Consider the following 7,459-nt stretch of genomic DNA (forward strand, 5'->3'; position numbering starts at 1 on the left):
AAAGTGATTAAATTGCTTCTAAATATTATTCTACCAAACAACCTAATATTATCTTTACATTTAGATATAACTTTAGATAATATTTATGAAGTTTTTATTTTAGAATAAAACTGTAAAGAAGTTATCTAAAACTATAGATAATATTTATGAAGCTTTTTATTTTGGAATAAAACTCTAAAGAAGTTATCTAAAAACCATAGATAATATTTATGAAGTTTTATTTTAGAATAAAACTCAAAATAAGTAACCTAATTCTATCTAACTAAATTTTAGATATAAGAGACTATATATATATCCCCTTTATAGGTGTACTTTGTGAATGCCTAATAGAGAGAGAATTTCGAACAGTCTATTGTAGAGGAAGAAATTGATCCGCTCGCTTCCATTCTATTGATTTCATCTCTTTCTCTCATCCTTGATCTTGTGTTGATTAATTAGAGGCAATCTATCTTGATTGCTATTACTTGGTTGAATTCTAATATCGTTTGATTTGTGTTTTGTTTTGTGCCCGTGAACTCGGATTAAGAGTTGAGGGCACTTCGCTTGCAACGGTATATAGTGTTGGTCCCGTGTAATTAGTTCCAAGGGGGGGTTAGGAACTAATGTAACTTTTTCGCTTAATTATGCTGACTTAATTTAATTCTATAAATCACTTTACTCAGTTTTGGTCAGCAAGGCCGAGCGAGATGTAAGACATCTTTAGTCAGAGGCTGACTAGAACCGTTTTACTTGTGAGTTGGGAATTAACACTTAAGGTCAGCTTCCAACTCAGCACTCTGATTACTCAGTATCAGCTTATACAATTTATATCCTGAGTAATTTAAGCAAGCAACACATACATATATATATTGAGAGAAAGAGTTAGAAATTACTCAGCAGACTTATCCTGGTTCGGCCTCACCGCCTACGTCCAGTCCCCAGAATCCTTCCGGGCTTTTTCAATCCACTACTGAGCCCTTTAAAGGTAGAGCACAAACCGTTTACAAAGAAATTGAGTATGCAAGAGTACCGTCCTCTATTCGTCTACTCAACCCTACTAAGCGCTATAACTAAACACTTAGATTTTCTCTACCGCTGAGTACTAAAATCGAGTACTCAGCACCACTCTCTCAATCTTTACAATTGATACAAATTTGTTCTTTCTAGATGAAGAACACTTTAGATGAATACAGATTCAATCTAGACTTTTACACAGAGATAGGATTTGGGTGTAAGAATTTGCTTTTTCTTGTTTGTATGTGCTTGTATGTATGCTTTTCTTTTTGTACTTCGGTAAAGGATCCAAGAGATGAACTTGTCCTTTTATAGTGAAATCTGATGCCTTAATCATTTGAATTCGGATCTATCCATTGAATTCAAACGATCTTCTTACGTCATTCACTGGTCAGCATACAGTTTTGCAGGCCAATCCTGTCGTCTGAATTTAGCAGGCGTCAGGCTTGTCTTCTTCCGCCAGGTTCATCTTCTAGCGCTAGTTTCGTCTTTTAGCCAAATGCCAGTTGACCCATGCATCTCGAAACTGTCTCCTTGCGTAATTCCAAAGCTTCTGAATTGGCGCAGATCTCTGTCGGATCTTGTCTTTTAGCTAACGGATAATTGGAGCTGTCCTGATGAACACTCAGCTTGACGTAATAGACGTTGCCTTCGATCTTTGTCTTTGACGAGACTGAGTTACGTTCTACTTAGTTTCTTCGGCCAACTTCGTCTTCAAGCGTTTTGTTCTGAAGAAGACTTTTCTTCTATGATGCTGAGTTGTGTTCTACTCAGCTTCTGTGGCTCATGCTGACTTCATTTTGTCTTAATTTTTATTTCTGTTCTCATTTATAATTATACTCAACATTGAACAAACACATTAGTACAATTAAATCAAAGCACTTAAATTTAATTGTCTTAATCATGGATTAACTTAAATAATTTTGTCAAATCAAAATCATGTGGAAAGGTGTTTCAACAGATAGTTCATCAAAAGGTATTTCCTTCTATCCCTCTTTATATAAAATAACGATTAACGGATCTTGGTTTAAAGGAAATAGGTTAAAAAATTTATATTCCTGCTGCCAAATGTTTGCCTATTTTCCTTCAGTGGTATCAGAGCCTGCGTTAAATCCGTTAATTAATAGTTATTGTTAGGTTAATTAACAAAACTGTTTTGATTAATTAATTCTAAAGATAAATAAGTTTTAATTAATAGTTAATTAAAATTGATTATGCATATATTCCTAATTATTTTGATTGATAATCATTATAACAAAATCTATTAGTTTTATAGTTAGATTGATAAAAGTTAGTTTTATTGATTCTAAAGATAAAATAGAAAATCTTTAAAGGATTTTCTTCTTTTCTGAAAATCGTTTTAAAACCGTTTTAAATCTGATATATATATATATATCAGACATTAATAGTTTTCTGTTTTGATTATCGAATAAATGAATTTATTTAAAAGTTTGTTTTACCTATTTATAAATCAAAAATGTTAAATGAATTAAAACAAAATAACCGGGATATGCGTAACAAAAGTTTTGTATAGTTTTGTATAGTTGTATTAATCTAACATGTAATTGTTACATTTTAATTAGATTAAATATATAAGATACATAACTGATATAATTAAAATTGGATGAAAGTTAATTTGACAAGTTAATGTGATTAACCTAAATATTACATAAATATTTTATGTAATCAACCAATTAAATTTATTTAATTGAGTCTATGCATGTTTGGAGTTATGGACATATTTGGACCCTCTATTTAGTCTTTTGGTATTTTTGAAATAGAGCCTACGTGTCCTGCCTATCTACTATCTATTGTAATTTCTCCTCTCATCTAATTCCCTTCAAGTCAATTGAAGTTTTCTTTAGTAGTATAGAAATTAATATTGATGTAATTTCGAGGCTCCATGGAGAAGACGGAGGACCTAAAGAGAAATATGTAATAGTTAGTATTTCCCTAGGTTTGGCCTTTTATTCCGTTTCTGGCTCAACGGAATAATTTAGATAATATGTCCATAACGCCAATGTATGTGTCTGATGTATGCTAAAGCAAATCAAGACTAGGTTAGATTATGAGACTTAAAATAAAAATCTCTCACTAATTAAAAGTTAAGTAAATAAGCAAGTTATTAAAATCGGTTGCCCCTCCCTAATATTATAATTCAGCTGGCAGTACTGAGGGCCTTTGGGTTGTTGAGTAAACTCAATCTCGGGGTCTTATGGTAACACCTAAATTATCAAAAATCGCCTTTTCATGAATATGGGGTAATACTTAAATTAGATTATAATAATTGGATGGGTAAACTCATGTTGTCATAAACTAATGGGCAATATGGTTGAGATTAATATGAATAACATATTAGTTACTAATGTGCTTAGTAACCCAATAACCTAGGAATCACATTGTTGATGTGATTGATTGTATGAATCTACCTAAAAAATGAGACTAGCTTGTTGAGTAAACTCAATGTGAAATTTCAGGAGTTAGGATCCTAGCTCACTAAAGGATTTGTGAAATTCTTCGAATTAATATGGAGGGCTATTAATTTGGCAAAATAGTGGGAGAAATTTAAAATAAATTAAAGACCTATAATTTTAGATTGATACACGTTAAAGCAAATGAATAACATACGTTTACTCTTTCTCACTCTCTGATTAAATTAAAACACTCCTAAAATCATGACTAAAACCAATTTGCAAAATATACTTACGGATAACAAGTTGAACGGTTCAAACTTCACTGACTGGTATCGCAACCTCAAAATCGTTTTGAAGTTCGATAAGATAGGGTATGTACTTGATACATCGATACCCCCTACCCCGACTGATGATGCTCCCATCGAAGATCGATGCTTACCAGAAGCATAAGGCTGATGACGATCACGCGGGATGCATCATACTTGCATCGATGACACCGGAATTGAAAAGGCAACATGAGGAAATGGATGCCTATTCCATCATCACGCACCTGAAAGAGTTGTTTGGGAAACAAACTCGGTGTGAACGCTACGAGATATCAAAACTATTATATCATTGCAGGATGCAAGAGGGCACATCTATGATGACATATTGTGTCAAGATGATAGGCTATATTACCAAGCTTTCTAGTATTGGATTCATGATGGATCATGAGCTAAGTGTTGACTTAGTCCTTCAATCCCTCCCAGAGAGTTATTCACAGTTCATAATGAACTACCAGATGAATGACTTGCAAACCTCTCTTGAAGAGCTTGCAAACATGCTCAAGACAGTTGAGCCCAATATGAAGAAAGACAAGGCAATACCAGCTCTTGTCATAGAGGGATCAAAGAAGAGGAAGGGGAATTTTCCCAATCCTAAACATTCCAAAAAAGGCAAGAGGGTCGTGCCCGCAAAGGGGAAGCAAGTGAAGAAGCCCAAAGGAGAGTGCCACTCATATGGTAAAGATGGGCATTGGAGAAGGAATTGCAAGGAGTACCTAGCATCCCTCAAGAAAGGTAAAGATGGTGCTTCAACATCTGGTATGTTCTATATTGAAATAAATACAATTTCACAGTCTGAATCTTGGGTATTAGATACCAGATGTAGATCTCATATTTGTATGAATATGCAGGGACTAAAACAGACTAAGGAATTGAAGAAAGGAAGCATAAACTTGCGAGTAGGAAATGGAGCAAGAGTTGTTGCACTCGCCATTGGAGATTATGTTTTGAGTTTGCCCTCTGGGCTTGTAATAGAATTAAGGAACTGTTTGTATATTCAGAAATGTCCAGAAACATTATTTCTATTAGCTGTCTTGTTGACGACGGCTTTAATATTTCAATAAAGAACAAACATTGCGAGTTTTATAAAGATGGGATTTTCTATTTTTCTGGAATATCACTAAATGGGATTTATGTGTTAGATGATAAAATTTCTGTATTCGCAATTGATACCAAAAGACATGAGCTAGATAATTCGACTTACTTGTGGCATTGTCGTTTAGGCCATATAAACAAAAGATGTATGCTTAAGCTACATCAAGATGGGCTTATAGATCTAATTGATTCTGAATCATTGGAAACATGTGAAGCCTGTTTAAAAGGTAAAATGACAAAGACACCCTTTAGTATAATTGTTGCTCCCCCATTCTCGGTAGAGAATTTAATAATTCTCGGTACGAGCAGGAGATTTAGAAGCCTAGTTACACACTTTCATTTTCGACGGAACGCGATCGTTCGGGTGGATAAAGATGTCCTTTTGCAGCGGACACGATCCTTCACAACGGACACGACACTTCAATCAAGACTCTTCAACATCTATAAATAAAGAGTTGATGGAGAGCTGATATATAGAAAGATATATGTGTAGAAGAAAGAGATTATTAGTGTAGAATTTATGCAGAAATTCCGAATCAAGTGATTCAGAAGTTAGATTTCGATTCTGTTCAAAAGCAATATGATGTACACACATTGTTTATTCAATAATAACAAATTCAGTAGCGTTTAGACATTATTCCAGTTTAGTTTACATTTTGGTAGTGGACCGACCCAGTCTCTATTACGAAGATTCAGCGAGAAGATTGAGTAGAGGATTCGCCCCTGAGCCTGACAAACTCTAACGAAACCCAAGGAAAGGATTGACAACCCGTTCACTTGCACGCCGTCGAAGAATTCAATGCTCCATGTTCTCTGTAAACTTGTATCAATTTATATTTCATCTAATAAAGTCCGTTCTATTCGATAGATTTTTATGCAGCACTTATGGTAACCAATCCACTAAAGTGACTGCTGGTGTTTTCATTAAAACGTATTTAATCCAAAATCTTTACAAGGAAACTTTGTTGAACACTTAGGCAAATTATTATCTCGAAAGAGTTTTAATTTGATTAAGGGCAATTTATCCCGAAAGGGTTTTGTCATGTTCAAAGCCAATTAATTAGAGGTTCCGTCATTTATTTCATCTTTATAATTCGTACAAAGTTTAAAGTTGTTTTCTTTGCTTAATGCAAACAAATATACTTGTTTACTTTTCTAAAGTACTAAAACGTTCCTGTTTTGCAAATTCATTCTTAAATCAGATATTTTCTAACATCTTCATATTCTAATCTAATTCTTATTCTAGCAATTTCTAAACCAAAACCGATTAAACGATTTTCCCATATTATAAACCTTAAAGTAAATTTAACCGATTATAAATAAGTTTTGTTAAAAAACGTTCCCTGTGGGATCGATATCTTTTATTACTACAAGCGTATACCGTGCACTTGTGGAAATCGCTCAACAAGTTTTTGGCGCCGTTGCCGGGGAACGCCAAAATTTTTGACAAAATTTTAAATTTTTCGTGTTTTATTACGAATCTAGGTTTATTCATACTTATTCAAACTTTTATATTTTATTTATTTTCAATTACTAACATATTTATTTTTCAAAATTCTGTTTTGTAGGTAGTTTCTGTTCGTGCGAAATTTCAAGTTCATGCGCAGTTCTCGAAGTTCAGGCACGTCACCAGATCCTATTGACCCAGAAATTGAAAGAACTCTTAAAAAGAACAAGAAAGAAAAGAAAAAGAAAAACAAAACCCCAATAAAAAATAAAATTACCGAGCCAGAAGTTATGGCCACACTTATGGATTACGCTAGGCCAGGAGTGGCCGGTGTAACAAACAGTATAGTTAGACCCCAAATTAATGCAAACCAATTTGAAATTAAGCCTGCGTTGCTTAATATGTTGCAAAATAATGTAACGTTTTACGGGTTACCTAACGAAAATCCTAATACCCATTTGACAAATTTCTTAGAAATTTGTGACATTTTTAAAATACCAAATGTGACTGCAGAAGCAATCAATCTTCGCCTTTTTCCTTTTACCTTGAAGGATCGAGCCAAAGAATGGTTAACTTCTATGCCAGCCGCATCAATTGAGACTTGGGAGCAATTAGCCCAAGCATTTTTATCAAAATTTTTCCCTTTAGCAAAAACCACAAGAGTCATTAAAGAGTTAACATCTTTTTCTCAAAATGATAATGAAACTCTTTATGAGGCTTGGGAACGTTTTAAAGAACTTCAACGTTTATGCCCACACCACCAATTGCCCGCTGAACTTTTAATGCAAACATTTTATAATGGACTAAATCCTACAACTAGAGGTTCATTGGACGCTATGTCTGGAGGGTTATTCATGAAGAAAACATCTGCCCAAGCAAGAGAACTTTTGGAGGAAATGGCAATCAACAGCAGTATGTGGCCCGCGGAACGTGGACACATACCAGTAGCAAAACCATCATCCTCAACAACATCATCAGTTAAAGGTATAGTGAATCTTGATCCAGTAGCGATGTTGCAAGCCCAATTTTCTGCCTTGTCGCACAAAATTGATAGGTTTATGGCACCGTGTGATCCTAATGGTCAACCAATCCGAACGGATGTGGATTACGAAGGTATGAGTGAAATTGAACAGGTAAATTTTGTCCAAGGACAAAACCAAACTAATAACCCTTATTCCAATACATAT

General features: G+C 34.2%; 1 non-coding gene across 1 annotated transcript; it reads right to left on the reverse strand.

The window, feature by feature from the left end:
- Positions 1–6,931: 6,931 nt before the first annotated feature.
- On the reverse strand, positions 6,932–7,038 carry LOC136215961 (small nucleolar RNA R71). Its single transcript, XR_010682962.1, has one exon. It is a non-coding gene; the product is annotated as a small nucleolar RNA R71 (small nucleolar RNA).
- Between the last annotated feature and the right edge of the window lie 421 nt (positions 7,039–7,459).

Source organism: Euphorbia lathyris, chromosome 1 (genome assembly GCF_963576675.1).
Source record: "Euphorbia lathyris chromosome 1, ddEupLath1.1, whole genome shotgun sequence".
In the NCBI taxonomy this organism is placed as follows: Eukaryota; Viridiplantae; Streptophyta; class Magnoliopsida; order Malpighiales; family Euphorbiaceae; genus Euphorbia; species Euphorbia lathyris.